The sequence below is a fragment of the Pleurodeles waltl genome, unplaced genomic scaffold (genome assembly GCF_031143425.1).
Source record: "Pleurodeles waltl isolate 20211129_DDA unplaced genomic scaffold, aPleWal1.hap1.20221129 scaffold_238, whole genome shotgun sequence".
NCBI lineage: Eukaryota > Metazoa > Chordata > Amphibia > Caudata > Salamandridae > Pleurodeles > Pleurodeles waltl.
In genome coordinates, this window is record NW_027149944.1 from 151,218 (window position 1) to 169,991 (window position 18,774).

Sequence of the window (18,774 nt, forward strand, 5' to 3'; positions counted from 1 at the left end):
CTCTCTTGTACTATCCAAACTGGATTATGCCAATGGCCTCTACCATGGATCATCTCCATCTATTATGAAACAAATACAACATATTCAGAACTTCGCTGCCAGGCTACTATTACATGTAAAGCCCCAAGACCACATCTCCCCTGCCTTGAGACCACTAGACTGGAAACCAGTTGCCAGAAGATCCACCTTCAAGCTGCTTTGTTTCACCCACAAAGCTATACATGGAACAGGACCGCTTTTTATCATTAACAAACTAACCAAATACATTCAACAAAGAAACCTCCACTCAAGACTGGGACCCTGCCTTAGAAAACTACCATACAAGAAAAAGACAACAGGTGCAGCCAAACTATGGAATTCATTAACCCCAAATATAAGATCCACGGATAACTATCTTGTCTTCAAAAGACTACTCAAGAGTTGGCTCTTTCCATCATAACCACCATATTCAAACAGCAATGGACTGCATATGCCTGTGTTGATAAATAATTTTAATCAGATTATTTGTATATTCTAGAGTTGTATAGGTCTTTAGGAAATATGTATAGCTACTGTGTCATAACAATAAACTATACACATACTCTTTAAACCTGTTTAACAAATGTATATTTACTCACAGTTAAATACATATATGTGTGTGTGCGTGTGGGCATGCATATATGTGCATATATACATTTTAGACATATATATGTGTATGTTATTCTATGCTTAACATATTCATAGGTCATTGCATAGCTCCTAGATAAGTTGTTATACTAGATAATTATGAATCCCTGCTCTCGTTTATATATCACACTGATCAAATGTTGTATTATTATAGGCATTGCACTATTCAAAAAGTGAGGAAAGAAATAAGGGCCAGATGTAGCAACTTTCCAAATTTCGACTTGCAATTTGCGAGTCCGAGCGACTCGCAAATTGCAACTTGCAATTTGCAATGCAGAACGGTGTCTCAGACACCGTCTGCGAGTCGCTATGGGGTCGCAAAGACCCACCTCATTAATATTAACGAGGTGGGTCGCAAATTGCGGCCCCATAACGACTATGGGCACTCACGGATATAGAGGCCTGCTGTAGTCAGCAGACCTCCATGTCCGTGACTGCTTTTAAATAAAGCAGTTTTTTTTTTTTCAAGTGTAGCCCGTTTTCCTTAAAGGAAAACGAGCTGCACTTAAAAAAAAAAACGAAACCTTTTGTTTCTGAATTTTTTCTGGGCAGGTAGTGGTCCCTTGGACCACTACCTGCCCTGAAAAAATAATTTGGGGTCCAGTCACAAAGGGGAAGGGGTCCCATGGGGACCCCTTCCAGTTTGCAAGTGGGTTACCATCCACTTCAAGTGGATGGTAACTGCGACTCCATTTGCGACCACGTACGCGGTCGCAAATGGAGTTGCATACCACTCCGACTCGCAAATAGGAAGGGAACACCCCTTCCTATTTGCGACTCTGAAATGCATTTTGCGAGTCGGTCCCGACTCGCAAAATGCATTTCTGCATAGCAAACTCAGATTTGCGACTCGCAAACGGCGATTTTCTCCGTTTGCGACTCGCAAACCGTTTGCCACATCTGGCCCTAAATGTTAGAAAAGTACACTTATAAATTAATTTCAAATATTACACATTTTGACAGTCTGTGTTCATACAATACTCCTTTTCTTCTCATATTATTATACCCATTATATTCCTTAAACATATAGGGCCTGATTCTTACCTTGGCGGGCGGCGGAGGCCGTCCGCCAAAGTACCCCCGCCAGAACACCGCACCGCGGTCGTCAGACCGCTGCGGTGATTCTGGGATTTCCACTGGGCTGGCGGGCGACCGCCAAAAGGCCGCCCGCCAGCCCAGTGGAAATCAACCTTCCCACGAGGACGCCGGCTCTGAATGGAGCCGGCGGAGTGGGAAGGTGCGACGGGTGCTGTTGCACCCGTCGCGTATTTCAGTGTCTGCAAAGCAGACACTGAAATACAAAGTGGGGCCCTCTTACGGGGGCCCCTGCAGTGCCCATGCCATTGGCATGGGCACTGCAGGGGCCCCCAGGGGCCCCACGACACCCCATACCGCCATCCTGTTCCTGGCGGCAGAGCCGCCAGGAACAGGATGGCGGTATGGGGTGTCAGAATCCACATGGCGGCGCAGCAAGCTGCGCCACCATGGAGGATTCTTATGGGCAGCGGAAAACCGGCGGGAGACCGCCGGTTTTCCTCTTCTGACCGCGGCCAAAGCGCCGCGGTCAGAATGCCCTGTGGGGCACCGCCAGCCTGTTGGCGGTGCTCCCGCCAACCCTGGCCCCGGCGGTCCATGATCGCCGGGGTCAGAATGACCCCCATATTCCCTTACTATGTATTTACATATCTATTTATTACTCTAGTCCTACTGTACTAGAGAAAAAATAAATAAAATCTATAAATAAAATTCAAATGATAAAGAATTACATTAAATTATAAAATATATATATATATACATATATATATATATAGAGAGAGAGAGAGATATGGAAAATGTCACTTACCCAGTGTACATCTGTTCGTGGCATGAGACGCTGCAGATTCACATGCTGTGCACATCCCGCCATCTAGTGTTGGGCTCGGAGTGTTACAAGTTGTTTTTCTTCGAAAAAGTATTTTCGAGTCACGAGACCGAGGGACTCCTCCCCTTTCGGCTCCATTGCGCATGGGTGTCGACTCCATCTTAGATTGTTTTCCCCGCAGAGGGTGAGGTAGGAGTTGTGTATATAGTAATAGTGTCCATGCAATGGAGTAAGTATGTATGTACATAATGTGACTAAAAGTGATATATTTACAGATTTACAAATGTACAAGTTAAATTTTTTGTCAACTTCGAACGGCTACATACTCCCGGGGAGGTGGGAGGGCGCATGTGAATCTGCAGCGTCTCATACCACGAACAGATGTACACTGGGTAAGTGACATTTTCCGTTTGATGGCATGTGTAGCTGCAGATACACATGCTGTGCATACACTAGTAAGCAGTTACCTCTCCAAAAGCGGTGGTTTAGCCTGTAGGGGTTGAAGTTGTTTGAAATAATGTTCTTAATACTGCTTGTCCTACTGTGGCTTGTTGTGTTGTTAACACATCCACGCAGTAATGCTTGGTAAATGTATGAGGCGTAGACCATGTGGCTGCCTTACATATTTCAGTCATTGGAACATTTCCTAGAAAAGCCATTGTGGCACCATTCTTTCTAGTGGAGTGTGCCCTTGGTGTAATAGGCAGTTCTCTTTTTGCTTTTATATAACAGGTTTGAATACCTTTAACTATCCATCTGGCAATGCCTTGTTTGGATATTGGATTCCCTGTATGAGGTTTTTGGAAAGCAACAAACAATTGTTTTGTTTTGCGAATTTGTTTGGTTCTATCAATGTAGTACATTAGTGCCCTTTTGATGTCTAATGTCTGTAATTCTCTCTCAGCTACAGAATCTGGTTCTGGAAAGAACACTGGGAGTTCTACTGTTTGAATTAAGTGGAACTGTGAAATGACTTTAGGTAAGAATTTTGGATTTGTGCGTAGAACCACTTTATGTTTGTGTATTTGTATAAAGGGTTTTTGTATGGTAAATGCTTGTATTTCACTTCCTCTTCTGAGAGATGTGATAGCTATTAGAAAGGCTACTTTCCATGTTAAGTACTGTATCTCACATGAGTGCATGGGTTCAAATGGTGGACCCATGAGTTGTGTTAATACGATGTTAAGGTTCCACGAAGTAACTGGTGGTGTTCTTGTGGAATAATCCTTTTCAGACCTTCCATAAATGCTTTTATGACTGGGATTCTGAATAATGAAGTTTAGTGCGTAATTTGCAGATAAGCTGAAATTGCAGTCAAATGTATTTTAATGGATGAAAAAGCTAATTTGGACTTTTGTAAGTGTAGTAGGTAGCTTACGATGTTTTTTGCAGATGCGTGTAATGGTTGAATTTGATTATTATGGCAGTAATAAACAAATCTTTTCCACTTATTTGCGTAGCAATGTCTTGTGGTTGGTTTTCTAGCTTGTTTTATGACCTCCATACATTCTTGTGTAAGGTCTAGGTGTCCGAATTCTAAGATTTCAGGAGCCAAATTGCTAGATTGAGCGATGCTGGATTCGGGTGTCTGATCTGTTGTTTGTGTTGAGTTAACAGATCTGGTCTGTTTGGCAGTTTGATATGAGGCTCTACTGACAGGTCTAGTAGTGTCGTGTACCAAGGTTGTTGTGCCCAAGTTGGTGCTATTAGTATGAGTTTGAGTTTGTTTTGACTCAATTTGTTTACTAGATACGGAAGGAGTGGGAGAGGGGGGAAAAGCGTAAGCAAATATCCCTGACCAATTCATCCATAACGCATTGCCTTGAGAGTGAGCTTGTGGGTACCTGGATGCGAAGTTTTGGCATTTTGTGTTGTCTTTTGTTGCAAATAGGTCTATTTGCGGTGTTCCCCATCTTTGAAAGTAAGATTTTAGTATTTGGGGATGAATTTCCCATTCGTGGATCTGTTGGTGACCCGAGAGAGATTGTCGGCTAACTGATTTTGAATCCCTGGTATGAACTGCGCTATTAGGCAAATGTGGGTGTGAGTCGCCCAATACCATATCTTTTGAGCTAAGAAACACAATTGTGTCGAGTGTGTCCCTCCTTGTTTGTTCAGATAATACATTGTTGTCATGTTGTCTGTTTTGACAAGAATGTGTTTGTGGGTTATTAGTGGTTGAAATGCTTTCAACGCTAGAAATACTGCTAGTAGTTCTAAGTGGTTTATATGAAGCTGTCTCTGCTGAGTGCCCCATTGTCCTTGGATGCTGTGTTGGTTGAGGTGTGCTCCCCACCCTACCATGGAAGCATCCGTTGTGATCACGTATTGAGGCACTGGGTCTTGGAAAGGCCGCCCTTTGTTTAAATTTATAGTATTCCACCATTGAAGTGAGGTGTATGTTTGGCGGTCTATCAACACTAGATCTTGAAGTTGACTCTGTGCTTGTGACCATTGTGACGCTAGGCACTGTTGTAAGGGCCGCATGTGTAATCTTGCGTTTGGGACAATGGCTATGCATGAGGACATCATGCCTAGTAGCTTCATTACAAATTTTACCTGGAACCTTTGGTTTGGATGCATGGCCTGTATTACGTTTTGGAATGCTTGTACCCTTTGTGGACTTGGAGTGGCAATCCCTTTTTTTGTGTTGATTATTGCTCCTAAGTACTGTTGTATTTGACACGGCTGTAGGTGTGATTTGTTGTAGTTGAGTGAGAACCCTAGCTTGTGAAGGGTTTCTATAACGTATTTTGTGTGTTGTGAACACCGTTCTTGCGTATTGGTTTTGATTAACCAATCGTCTAGATACGGGAACACATGTATTTGCTGTCTTCTGATATGGGCTGCCACTACGGCAAGGCATTTTGTAAAAACTCTTGGCGCTGTTGTTATTCCGAATGGCAACACTTTGAACTGGTAATGTACTCCTTGGATTACAAACCTTAAGTATTTTCTGAGGGAAGGATGTATGGGTATATGGAAATACGCATCCTTGAGGTCTAATGTTGTCATGTAGTCTTGTTGTTTGAGCAATCGGATAACGTCTTGCAGTGTCACCATGTGAAAGTGATCTGATTTGATGTAAATGTTTAAGGTTCTGAGATCTAAAATGGGTCTTAGAGTTTTGTCTTTTTGGGGTATGAGAAAGTACAGGGAGTAAACACCCGTTCCTTTCTGATGAATTGGAACTAGTTTGATTGCATCTTTTTGCAAAAACGCTTGGACCTCCAGTTGTAATAGATCCATGTGTTGTTTGGACATGTTGTGTGTTTTCGGTGGGACATTTGGAGGGAATTGTAGGAATTCTATGCTCTAACCATGTTGGATAACGGCTAGGACCCACGTGTCTGTTGTTATTTCCTCCCAGTTTTGGTAAAAATTTGTGAGTCTCCCACCCACTGGTGTTATGTGTTGGAGATTTGTGACAATGAAGTCACTGTTTATTTTGCGGTGTCTTGGGACTTTGGAACTTTCCTCTAGTTTTAGGGAACTGTCCTCCTCTGTATTGTCCCCGAAAACTTCCCCCCTGATACTGGCTCTGGTATGTGGGCCTTGTTTGTGAGGTTGAGGGTTCTGTGCTCTGTCCTCGAAACCCCCCTCTAAACTTCGTTTTTCGAAATGTGCCTCTGCTCTGTGGGGAGTAGAGTGCGCCTATGGCCTTGGCCGTATCTGTGTCCTTTTTAAGTTTCTCGATAGCAGTGTCCACTTCCGGCCCAAACAACTGCTGTCCGTTAAGGGGCATATTCAGCACCGCCTGTTGAATTTCTGGCTTGAATCCTGAGGTGAGTAGCCATGCGTGTCTCCGTATGGTGACCGCTGTATTTACAGTTCTTGCAGCTGTGTCTGCTGCGTCCATTGCCGACCGTATCTGGTTATTAGAGATACTCTGGCCTTCTTCCACCACTTGTTGCGCACGCTTCTGGAACTCTTTGGGTAAATGCTCTATGAAGTGTTGCATTTCGTCCCAATGAGCTCTATCGTATCTTGATAGCAAGGCCTGTGAATTGGCAATGCGCCATTGGTTGGCTGCTTGTGCTGCAACCCGTTTCCCCGCTGCGTCAAACTTGCGACTTTCCTTGTCGGGTGGTGGTGCATCTCCCGATGTGTGTGAGTTCGCCCTTTTGCGAGCTGGACCTACTACCACTGAGTCCGGTGTTAATTGCTGCGTGATGTACACAGGGTCTGTTGGTGGTGGTTTGTACTTTTTTCCACCCTTGGAGTGATGGCCCTGCCTTTCACAGGCTCTTGAAATACTTGTTTGGAGTGTTTCAACATTCCCGGCAACATAGGGAGACTCTGGTACTGACTATGTGTGGACGACAGAGTATTAAACAAAAAGTCATATTCAATCGGTTCTGCGTGCAGGGTGACATTGTGAAACGCGGCTGCTCTGGACACCACCTGTGTGTAAGCAGTACTGTCCTCAGGTGGTGATGGCCTCGCTAGGTAGCAGTCGGGACTGTTATCTGATACAGGCGCATCATAAAGATCCCATGCGTCAGGATCATCTTGGCTCATCCCTGTATGCGTTGGGGACTGCATTATTGGTGGAGTGGCCATTGGTGATGGCTGTGGTGAGCGATGTTGTGATGGTGGCGGAGTTACTTGTCTTGCCACCTTTGCTTGTGGCTGCTTGTCTTTCTTTTGGAAAGCAAGTTTCCTTTTCATTCGGATTGGAGGGAGAGTTCTTATTTTCCCTGTCTCTTTTTGAATGTGGAGACTTCTTTGTGTGTAATTTGGCTCACCAGCTTCTAGTTCCTGCCCAAATTTGTGCCCTTGCAATTGTGAGGACAGTCCTTGCTCCTCAGTGTAGGAACTTGGTTTCGGCTCCAAAGCCGGATGTTTCGGTATCGAAACTTTTTCAATTGTCTTTTTCGGCTCCGAAGACACTTTTTTGGCTTTCGGTGTTCTGATATCTCAGTGTTGATCTTTTTCGGTGCCGGTTTCTCGATGTCGAGATTGCTCTGACCCGGTGTCTCGGTGTCGAGCCTGTTCTGTGCCGGTATCTCAACCGTAGACGGATGACTTCGACACCTGCGTGCCCTTTTTCGGTGCCGATGGTCGGTCACCTACTTTTCGGGTTAAGCCATGGCCTGCTGGTGGTGGCGTCCCCTGGGCTTTAATGTATTTTCCGTGAGTTTTGGCCATGGGTGTTTTACTCACGGTTTTCGGCGCCTGTTCGGTTTCGGCCTCGTCCGAGTCCGAATCCGCTATGGAGAAGGTTTCTTCTTCCTCCACGTTTTGGTGTCCTGTCGGCGCCGACGCCATTTGAAGTCTTCTTGCTCTCCGGTCTCTTAGCGTTTTCCTCGACCGAAACGCTCGACAGGCCTCGCAGGTATCCTCTTTGTGTTCGGGAGACAAACACAAATTACAGACCAGATGCTGATCTGTGTAAGGATACTTGTTGTGGCATTCGGAGCAGAAGCGGAATGGGGTCCGTTCCATTAGCCTTGAAGACGCACGTGGTTGGGCCAACCAGGCCCCGCCGGGGAATCGAAACCCCATAGGGCCACCGGAGCTCTTCCAAATTCTGTGTCGATCTGCGTTAACTAACCCGATACCGAACGCAAACAATACCGTCCAATTTTCCAAAATTTAACTAACTTTCCGAACCGAAACACGGAGCGAAGAGGAACACATCCAAACGCGATGGCGGAAAGAAAACAATCGAAGATGGAGTCGACGGCCATGCGCAATGGAGCCGAAAGGGGAGGAGTCCCTCGGTCTTGTGACTCGAAAAGACTTCTTCGAAGAAAAACAACTTGTAACACTCCGAGCCCAACACTAGATGGCGGGATGTGCACAGCATGTGTATCTGCAGCTACACATGCCATCAAACATATTTATATACATACAAATAAAAATAATATAAATGTATTCACTATGTTTAATAAATTATACAAAAGCAGAAGTAGTAGAAAACAAAGTAATTGCATCCCTACAAGTCCCAAATGGAAGTACATTTAAAAGCAATGTTCGCCGAAGAGTGCGTATAATGAAATATATTACTAATTAGAAATAGATATATGCTGTGAAATAGTTAAATTAAACGCGTAGTGTTTTGCCGTTTAAAATGAAAATATAAAAGTGCTTACAAAAGTGGACACACATACTATCAAGCGATCCTCCCTCGCTGTCTGCACCAGATCGCAGGCAGGCACACTCCAAGGAATGACAAGAGCCAGGCAGCTGAGTGAGGAAGCAGAGAGCCCACAAAGTCAAAGTCCAAATGTTACGAAGCTAGAATGCTCTGCAGGTGAAAAGGGTAGCTTCCTTGGACACGAGCAGGAAACAAAGTTAAGAAAAAAATCTCTACAGACTAGATAAACAGGACAAAGTGTAATTTTACCTTAGTTGGTCCCACACAGGAGGGACAAAGACACATGACTGACCACTAGCAAGCAAGGATTTTTAAGTGACACTTAAACTAACAAATGAAATAGCTTTAAGCCCACAGTAAGTATACTAAACATATACAGAAGGTTGAACGCTTACACTTAACCTAAAAATAGCTAATTATGTAAAATTGGATATAACTGCTGGTATGGGACACATGCATATAAGATATGTACAAGAAATACTAACACATACATCTTATGTGGAAAATACAGGTTAAAAACATGCCACAAGGTGTCTTGCCTAAAATGTTGCATCCCACCACATGAGGGATTCATCCTTTGTAATGGACACTTTTTACAGGATTGGTATTCGCCTCAGCAAAAAAAAAAAAAGACTGGTGGATCACATATGGGGGAACTACTCTCAATGATCCTCAATTTGTTGAAAAATATGAATGTATACAGGATTCAGCTTGAAGAACCAAACTAAGTGTAAACTGATAAGCTTTTTTTGTTGAATGGCAAGTGGCGAGAGGTCAAGGTGAAATAGATAATGAACTAAAAAGTAAAGTGCCTTTAAAGAAAAAATATGCATTCAACTTTAGTGATTCAACCAGACCTGTTGTAGAATTCCCAGAATATGCAAAGTAACTATGAGAAAAAAAAAAATCAACAATGTTGACTAAAGCAGTATAAGAATACTAAAAAAACCTTAATACATAGTGCAATTGAGAAGAGAAGAAATAATGAAAGAGGATTCTTTGGATAACACTTGAAAGGAAAAACAATGCATGGGTAGCAATGATAAATAATAAAACAATGTTTCTAGGACACTTGACTGCCTAAATTTCACTTTAATAGTAAATGTGAGGGCACTACATCAGTAGCAGTAACAGTGGCATCAATGGGACTTGAAATGTACAAGGTATCTTAAACAAACAGGACTCCCACTGAGCTGACTATATTTATTGATGAACTGGTGCTCATTCTGAGCATCTTTCAGATGGCTATCGGTTTAGACAATCGTGTTGTGGAAAGAATCATTATCATTTTTTGTGAAAAAGGATAAGAACCAGAAAACGCATGAGCTCTATTCGCCAATATATTTCATGAATATTGATTTAATACATACATGTGATCAGAAGATATTTGTACCAAGGAAGGATTCAATTTATGAGAATAATATTTTATTGTTAGCCAGGATATACTAGTAACACTGGACTTATGTAAAAAAAAAAAAAAAGTGCTAAACCATGTGCAATGCCCTTTTCTTAGTTTCTTTGGAAAATGTTTCATATCACATAAAGATATTTCAAGCTATAAAATCCAAGTTATCAGAAGCTAGTTTTAGACCGGATGCCACATGGAGAATCGTCAGACAGACCAACTGCAATGAGTCAAGACCCTAGGAAGGAATGCTATGTGTCTGCTGTTTTCAGTAGGGAATGAAAAGTAAGGCTCAAAACGCAATTTGGTGGACAAGAGAAAATTTGGAGCACACTGTCTTTGTGAGCAAACTTCAGGATACAATTCAATCAGGATAAACAAAGAAGAGCAATGCACTAAAACAAAAAAACAAACAAAAAAAATTAAAAAATATTATGGCAAGTGTGAGCCTTCACCTGTATGCTTCATACAGTTCCCATGCCAAGATGCCTACTCACTCACCCAGATAAGTGAAAGATCTGGGTATTTTAATCCCTTGCATGCTGAGGACGGAACCGTACCATCCTCATCACATGACCACCAAATCTCTCTGCTGTTTCTGTTCCACCTTTGTTTTTTTGAGCTTCCCCAGGCATTTTTTTTTTTACACTGTAATGACGATTGGCGTGCATTACAGTGACAATGGCTCATTTCACTTTGTGTTTCAGGCATTATTTTGGCTGTTTTCTGCCCCCACCCGGGATGGACTGACCCACCCTTGGCCAAGAGAGCCATAGCCTCTTCACGGAGAAGGGCCAAGTGATCCTCCACTATTCGAAATATTTGCAACACCCACATGTCCATCATGATAGATTCCCAGTGGGGCAGCTGATGGCGAATCCTGCCCCCAACTGGTCTGGGATGGAGCGACAGACTAGTAAGGTTTGGAAGATGCAGTGGGGGTGGTGGTGGACTGCTGGTTCCCTGATACATGAGCACGTGGGAAACCCGCATCTGCAGCCATGCAGAGGCTGTGCAGCATACACACCTCAGTGGCTGGTAGGAAATTGACGAAGTTAGGCGCCATAAGGCCACAGTCGATGCAAACGATCTGCGAGTGAGTCAGTCATGTCCAGCCCACAATGTATTGTGAATCTGGCTGTATCTCTTCCATCAGAAACCATTTGGCTGGATCTGGACCATGTAGCCAGTAGGAAATCACTGAGTGCTTCGTTAAAAGATGAAAAGGGTTCTGAGGTGGAAGTCCCAGGCTGAAGCACCTCTGTCAGGAGGTTAGTTCTTACTGCCACAGAAGGTAGCTCTAGGCAGAGGACGCCCTTCTCACCGCCATAGAACATGATGCTGTTATAACTTGGGATACAGAACGTTGTAATGGAATGGAGGGATCTTGGAATGTTGGGGGGAGGCTGGTAACGGCACTCTGGCTGGGATTTCCGAAGAAAGAAGAAGGTTTCCTTTTGTATCCTGATTAAAGTAAATACTTGACATTACCTTACTATTGAAGTATTGGACTACTTTACAGTGGCGACGAGAGTTTGGAGATACTTTTACCTGGAATACAGTATCTCTAAAGTGGACCTATACGCGTTTAAGAAGTTGTTCTGTCTCTTAACGGATTATTACTGCACCAGATTGCGGACAGATCGTGCAGGGTGAATATATACATATTTTTCTGGATTAATTACTGTACAGGTTATGAGCAATTTATAGCGGTGGTTGCTGTGGTTGATATACAGCAACATTTAAACACGCCGCGCGCTGCCATTCTTTACCGCGCGGCAGCATTTTTCCAACGGCAGAATAGCACGCTCAGAATAACCGTGCTGCGAAGTTCTCCTCGCGCTGTTGCCAGGATAAACGAGCTTTGGAGTTCTTCTCGCGCTGTTGGGGGACTAAATAAACACACGTTGAAACTATAAAAGACGAGAAGACGAGTGTGGCTTACCATATTTGCTTATGTTGCTAGTTTAAGACATCGGCTTAATCTAGATGAGTGCTTCATGAGAAGGGTCTTCCGGTTTCCTGTTTTCAATTATAATGGAAAAAGGACTGCACTAAGAAAAAAAAAAAAGGCGAAGAAAGACTCACATCTAGACACAGTAGGTGGATTGGAGTTCAAATTGTGTTGGAATTTAAAAAAAAAAAATATATATATATATATATAATAAAACTCTCCAGCATTACATTATATTAAAATGCAATTTGAACCACCGGCTACATTTTTGCAAACAAAAGGTGATCCACCTATGCCTTGGTCCAGATGGAAGGAAGAATTTTTGACCTATATGAAAGCGATGGATGATGAAAACATGTCGAAGGAAAGAAAAAAAAATATTTTACTACATTGTTTAGGCTCGGAAGGACAAATGGTATTTAGAACCTTACCACCGGTTACTATCCTAGAACAAGGGGATGGGGAATTGGATGTTTTTAAAGAAGCATTAATGAGATTGGAAAATAGATTCAGGCCTACACCAAGCATAGCATTAAATAGGTTCAAGTTTTACACGAGAATACAGCATCCTGAAGAAACTTTTGATGATTTTTTGACGGCACTGCGTGGTTTATCTGTACATTGTAATTTTGGAGCAATGACTGATGAAATGATCAGAGATCAAATTATTGTGCACGTAAAAAGCAGGAAAATTCAGGAACATTTGTGGGTTATGGGGGATCCTAAGTTACAAGATGTCATTGCAACTGCTAAAGCCTTGGAGCAGTCAGATAAATGGATAAAAACAATACAAGAGTCAGACAAGGCTAGTAATACGGAATTGGATGTGGTGGGCGCTGTGAGAGGGAACACTAATAGTTATGTAAATGCCAGTAACAGTGTGGTAGGAAAAAAAGAAAGGTATGACAAGTCGGATAAATATGCTTGTTTTCGGTGTGGTAGTTTAAGTCATTTAGCATCATCATCTCAGTGTCCTGCTATTGGCAAGGAGTGTAAGAAATGTGGTAGAGTGGGGCATTTTGCTAGGGTATGCAGAGATTTAAAAAAAGTTATTAACATGTCGAGAGGGAAAATGGCGTGTCTGAATATTAGAAAATGTGAGGTGGATGGAGGTGATATACAAAGTGGCACGGTGTTGTCACTGAAGAGTGGTGAAGGCGATGGATCAAAAAGCCCTATGTGTGAGGTGCTAGTGGAAGGAAAAAAGTTGGTACTTATGGCAGATTCAGGATCGCGGTGGACGATTATTGTTCAGGACTATTTTGAACGAATGTTTGAAGGAATTTGGGACATGACTGATTTAAATGAATCTGACATTGTGGCTGAGAGTTTTGAAGGTACAACTATTGATGTGATGGGGTTTGTTGAGACGGAAATTGTATTTAAAGAAAGGAGAGCTAACATTAAGTTGCATGTGGCGGCAAAAGGAGTGAATGTTTTAGGTTGGAAGGATCAGGGTAAATTGAACATCATTTTGAACCCTAGGAGTAAGGAACAGGTCTTGGCAGTAGGAAGCGGGGAGAACAAGGAATGGATTATTGACAAGTTTCCACAAGTATTCGCCAAAGAGTTAGGTAAATTAGAGAATTACAGCCACAAGATAAAGGTTAAGAATAATGCTAAACCTGTTGTACAAAAACTCCGGAATGTGCCTATAAGTGTAAGAGAAGAGTTAAAACACATATTATCAGAGATGATAGATAACAATGTTATAGAAGAAATTGAATCCTTTGAATGGGTATCTCCAATTGTGTTGAACCGTAAACCTGACAAGTCTTTGAGGTTATGTGTGGATTTGAGGGCTGTCAATGCGAATATTATTGTGAATTGTCACCCACTGCCTAAGATCAACGAGGTGATTAGCCTGCTGGAAGGAGCGAACATTTTCACCACTTTGGATTTAAGATCAGCATATCATCAGATAGAGTTGACCGAGGATTCTAGACATCTTACAGCATTTATCAACCCACAGGGTTTGTTTCAATTCAAGAGGATGCCATTTGGCTTAGCCTCTGCAGCATCAGTTTTTCAGAGAGCAATGTTCCACTTGTTCAAAGACATGGATAAATATGTCAAGTGTTTTCAAGATGACATATTAATATTTTCCAGAAATGAAAAAGATCATAAGGAACATGTGGTAAATGTATGTAATGTTTTGAAGAAAAATGGACTGACTCTAAAGGTAAAAAAGTGTACGTTTTTTGCCAAATCTGTGGAATATTTGGGTCATACCATATCGGGTGATGGTGTAGTTCCAAAACAGTCTTTGGTGGATGCTATTATGAAGGCTCCTGCTCCTGATAATAGGGAGAAACTACTATCTTTTACTGGATTATGTGAGTACTATAGTAAATTTATTGAAAATTTCGCCACAAAAATTGAACCTTTGAGGGAACTTACAAGGAAAGGTGTCCAGTACAAGTGGTCGGAAAAGCAAAATGAAGCTTTTGAGAGAATAAAAAGGGAAATTGTGGAAGCTCCCACTCTGAGACCTTTCAGTGTGGGAGCACAATGTGTGGTGACGGTCGATGGAAGCATGTATGGAATTGGAGGTGTGTTATCTCAAAGATGTGGTAAGGACAGGTGGAATGTCTCGTTTGCTTCACGTACGTTAAATGATGCGGAGAGAAAATATGCTGTGATTGAGAAGGAGTTGTTGGCATGCATCTGGGCTGTTGAACATTTTAGAGATTATATCTGGGGTACAAATTTTATTCTGCAAACTGATCATAAACCCTTAGTGGGAATTCTTTCTCCAGGTGGGGGTTGGAATGCCACGGCTCGTATTGCCAGACATGTGTCAAAATTGCAAGAGTATTGTTTCAAAGTGGAATATGTACCGGGGAAGAGTAATGTGGTGGCAGATTGTTTGTCTAGACTTCCACAGAATGAGGCAAAAGAAGATAATGCATTTCATGAGCTGTTGGAGAATGAAGTAATTTCCACTGTGTCAGGATACATGACTGATGAGTTTGGGAGCATCAAAGAAGAAGTTTGGAAGGATTGTGAGAAAAATGATGATGTAATACAGGAGGTAAAGGGGTATGTGAGAGATGGAAGGCCAGTTAAATGTAAGGTTGCAGCGGAATTAGAACCGTTTGCTAAGGTCAGAGGTGAACTGGAAGTGGAAAATGAGATGCTATTCAAGAAAGGGAAGTGCATTCCTCCCAGAGGTTTGTTGCAGACCATTTTGACTATAGATCATGAGGGGCACCCGGGCATGTCATCCATGAAACGCTTGGTACGCACGTGTTTTTTGGTGGCCGGGATTAGATAAAATGGTGGATAGAGTTGTCAGAGAATGTGATGTTTGTGTGAACGCTGAAAAAATGTTAAGAACGGTGCCTGCACCTCTGGTTCCCGTCTCTTGGCCGACTTCTCCCTGGCAGAAATTGGGATTCGACATTTCCGGTCCGTTTCATTCTCTGCCATATGATGCACGTTATGCTTTAGTGCTTATTGATTACTTTTCAAAATGGCCAGAGGTAAAAATGGTTCCATGTGTAACAGCGGGGGTGATCATAGAATTTTTCAAGGAGATTTTTGCTAGGGAAGGTTATCCAGAAGTCTTGATTTCTGATAATGGGGTTCAACTGATTGCTGAAAACACACAAAGGTTTTTTAGGTATAGCAACATTAAACATGTTACTACTCCATTGTATGAACCACAAGGTATCGGACAGGTGGAGAGATTTAACCGTGTTCTTAAAGATAGCATTGTATGGGCACGTGGTTTTGGAGGACTGTGGAAGGACAAGTTAAGAGAAAAATTGTGGCATTACAGAATTACTCCACAATCCACCACAGGAGTAAGTCCTTTTAGATTGTTGAGGGGAAGACATCCGGTGTCAAAGTTATGTCCTTGGTGGTTCAAGAGGAAACAGGGCAAAGAATGGGAAAAGGTGTCTTTGGAAGAAATCAGGGAAAGGGTTAAAGGAAAACAGATGAAGATTAAGGACATTTATGACAGAAAGTGGAATGTAAAGGTACCTAACTTTGTAGTTGGAGATTGGGTTAAGATACGTAAGCCTGGTTTTTTAAGAAAGACTGAAAGTAAGTTTGGAAAGGCTCTCAAGGTGGTCAAGGTGTTAAGGAATAGTGTGGTTACGCAGGATGGCAAAGTGTGGAATGTGAGAAGAGTGGCGAAGTGTTGTGGTAATTGTGTTGACTTTAATGAAGGGGAGTGTTTGGATCACCTGATAGGAGGGAGGAGTGGTTTTGGTAAGGAAATTGCACGACCTGTTGAGAGTGGGGAAAATGGAAGTGGTTATGAGTTGTTGGATCCTGCAGAAGCCTCAGAGGAAACTCCTGAGGAGGTAGGGGTGGCTGGAAATCAAAAGAATTATAGTGGCAATGTTATGAATAGTGATTCTGTTGCTTTGAGGGTGAAATTTAATGCGAGGAAACGTTGTCCACCGTTCAACCTTAGAGATTTTGTTTAATTGAAGATTTAGTGTTAATGTTGTATAATATTGTTTTGTATCTCTATTTTATTTATTTGTTTTGATAATCACATTCTGTGATTTAATGTAAGATTGTGATCATACAATTTATTTATCTTTCCCATCTTGTTATTTGTTGTTTTAGGGAGGGAAATGTGTTATAACTTGGGATACAGAACGTTGTAATGGAATGGAGGGATCTTGGAATGTTGGGGGGAGGCTGGTAACGGCACTCTGGCTGGGATTTCCGAAGAAAGAAGAAGGTTTCCTTTTGTATCCTGATTAAAGTAAATACTTGACATTACCTTACTATTGAAGTATTGGACTACTTTACAGATGCGCCCTCCTCTGTATCCACAGTAGGGGAAGAAAATATGACAGCAACAGGAGAGGTATCCAGACCGCCAGCTTCACCCAATTCATGTGCCCAGTCCACTTCCAGGTAGAATTCTAAAGGGTCCAGTGACCCCTTCACACTTCAACCCGTACCTAATCCCATAAGAATAATGGTCAGGATCTAACCTGCGGTATGTAGGCCCCATCGAAGACAGAACTGGCGTCGAACGATGTCAGTCTGGCTCCCGGCCGGAGTTCGGTATAAGTATGGGGAAGACGTCGATCATGGGCCCGACTGACGTTGGAAGCATCAATGTTTTTGCCGGCGCCGAGGAAGGTCGTGTTGGCATGACTGATGTCACCACCGATCCAACAATGGATCCCGAGGGGCTCTCCAGAACCACCGGCGCAGAACTCAAGGGGGCCACCCCCTCCAACCCTATTGGGCCCGAAGGTGTCGCAGGGTGTTGGTCTGCCCAAAAATGAGGTGCACAGCCTCATAAAACTAACTCAGTTGGGCGGTGGTAGCTCTCGTGCCCGGAAACCTGGGGAGGCACAGAGCCAACCCAGAAGCAGGCTCTGAGAATGCAGGCCTAGTGCGCTGTCGCTCTTTACGCATCGCATTGTCCAAGTGACCGGGTGAAGTCGAAGAACGTTAGGACAAAGGCATCCATCCTTCTTCAGCACAAGAAACGAACAATAATAATATCCTCATACATGTGTGGCGCTGAATCACCACACCAGTACAAACTGCATAGCCTAAGCATTCAGTAGTGATCAGCCCAGAGTGGATGGCTTTTTTGCTGCGTATTAGCCATTGTGAATTATCTGCCCCAGGCTAAAGCTAAATTCATCAGGAACTGCCAGCAAGTTCTTCTTGACCATGTCACACAGTGGATGTGAATATCATTCTCAGAGGCTGCTAAGCATTACTGAACAAAAGGCCAACCTAGCTGAGGTAACCTCCAGGTTATCATCTGTTTTCCAAATGTGTCCACATATTTCTACTTGCTACCAAGATCAAGATGAGTTGTAGGGAATTAGTTTGGTTCCAACCTACTGGTAGAGGTCTGGACCACAAGGCTCTTGGGCAGGGGATGCTGTGTGAGGAAGACAGTGTCACCTGGAGCAGATCTATGGCATCTAACAAATTTCCCATTTACCAGCAGACAGGAGCATGGTTTGTCCCAGGTGCCCATCAGAGTGTCAATCAGAGCTTCACTGAATATGTTAAGTGGGTTTGTGAAGGTCTGCATGGGCTCTAGCTCCTCTGTTACTATGGTGGCTTTGACCTCAGTAGGTGGTAGCTGTAACTTATGGTTCATGCTGGACGACTACAGAGAAAGAGGCTGATTCATCTGTTGGGGAGTCCAGAGGGGATGGGGCTTGAGTGTGGGTGGGGGTAACTCAACCCAGTGTCGGGAGAGATGTCGAGTCCTTTGGCCTTCTGTAGGTCCATAAGATCCATTGTCATCACCTGGGTCATAATGGCTATGTTCTGAATCACAGCTGAAAAAGATTGTGGAGTGCTTGAGGGTGACTCCTGGATAGTGGTAGGGGTTTGTCTGAATCACACTGAGTTTGGGTTGGCTCTGTCAGAACATGTACAGGTTGCAACTTCTGCTGAGGTCCCAAGGCAGAATCACCTAAGTTAGACAAACCATGCAAAGGATTGCAAATTTAAGCCTGATAAGGTTAGTGAAAGACACAAAGCCACCATTGCAAAAAATGAAAATGTAACCAAAACATTTCCATTAGATGTCATTCTTGTGCAATTAACTACAGATTGGGAAGGTCATAGAAAAAGACCCTTACTCTGGTGACTTATTTTTTAAAAATATACAGATACTAGTCTAAAGGAAAATAATATGTAGGTACAGAAAATACACTATATAAACATTAAGAAGCTAAGCACAAGAAATTAAACTCAGCTGAGAGCAAGTTCAGCCAGCATATGAGATGGCTGTTCTGTGGCACTGAGTCCAAAGTGAAATCTAAAATTATTAT

At 42.9% G+C, this 18,774-nt stretch overlaps 1 protein-coding gene across 1 annotated transcript in view; it reads right to left on the bottom strand.

Moving 5' to 3' along the window:
- The window catches only part of LOC138275422 (STE20-like serine/threonine-protein kinase), a 158,387-nt gene that overhangs the window by 138,891 nt on the left and 722 nt on the right, over window positions 1-18,774 (bottom strand).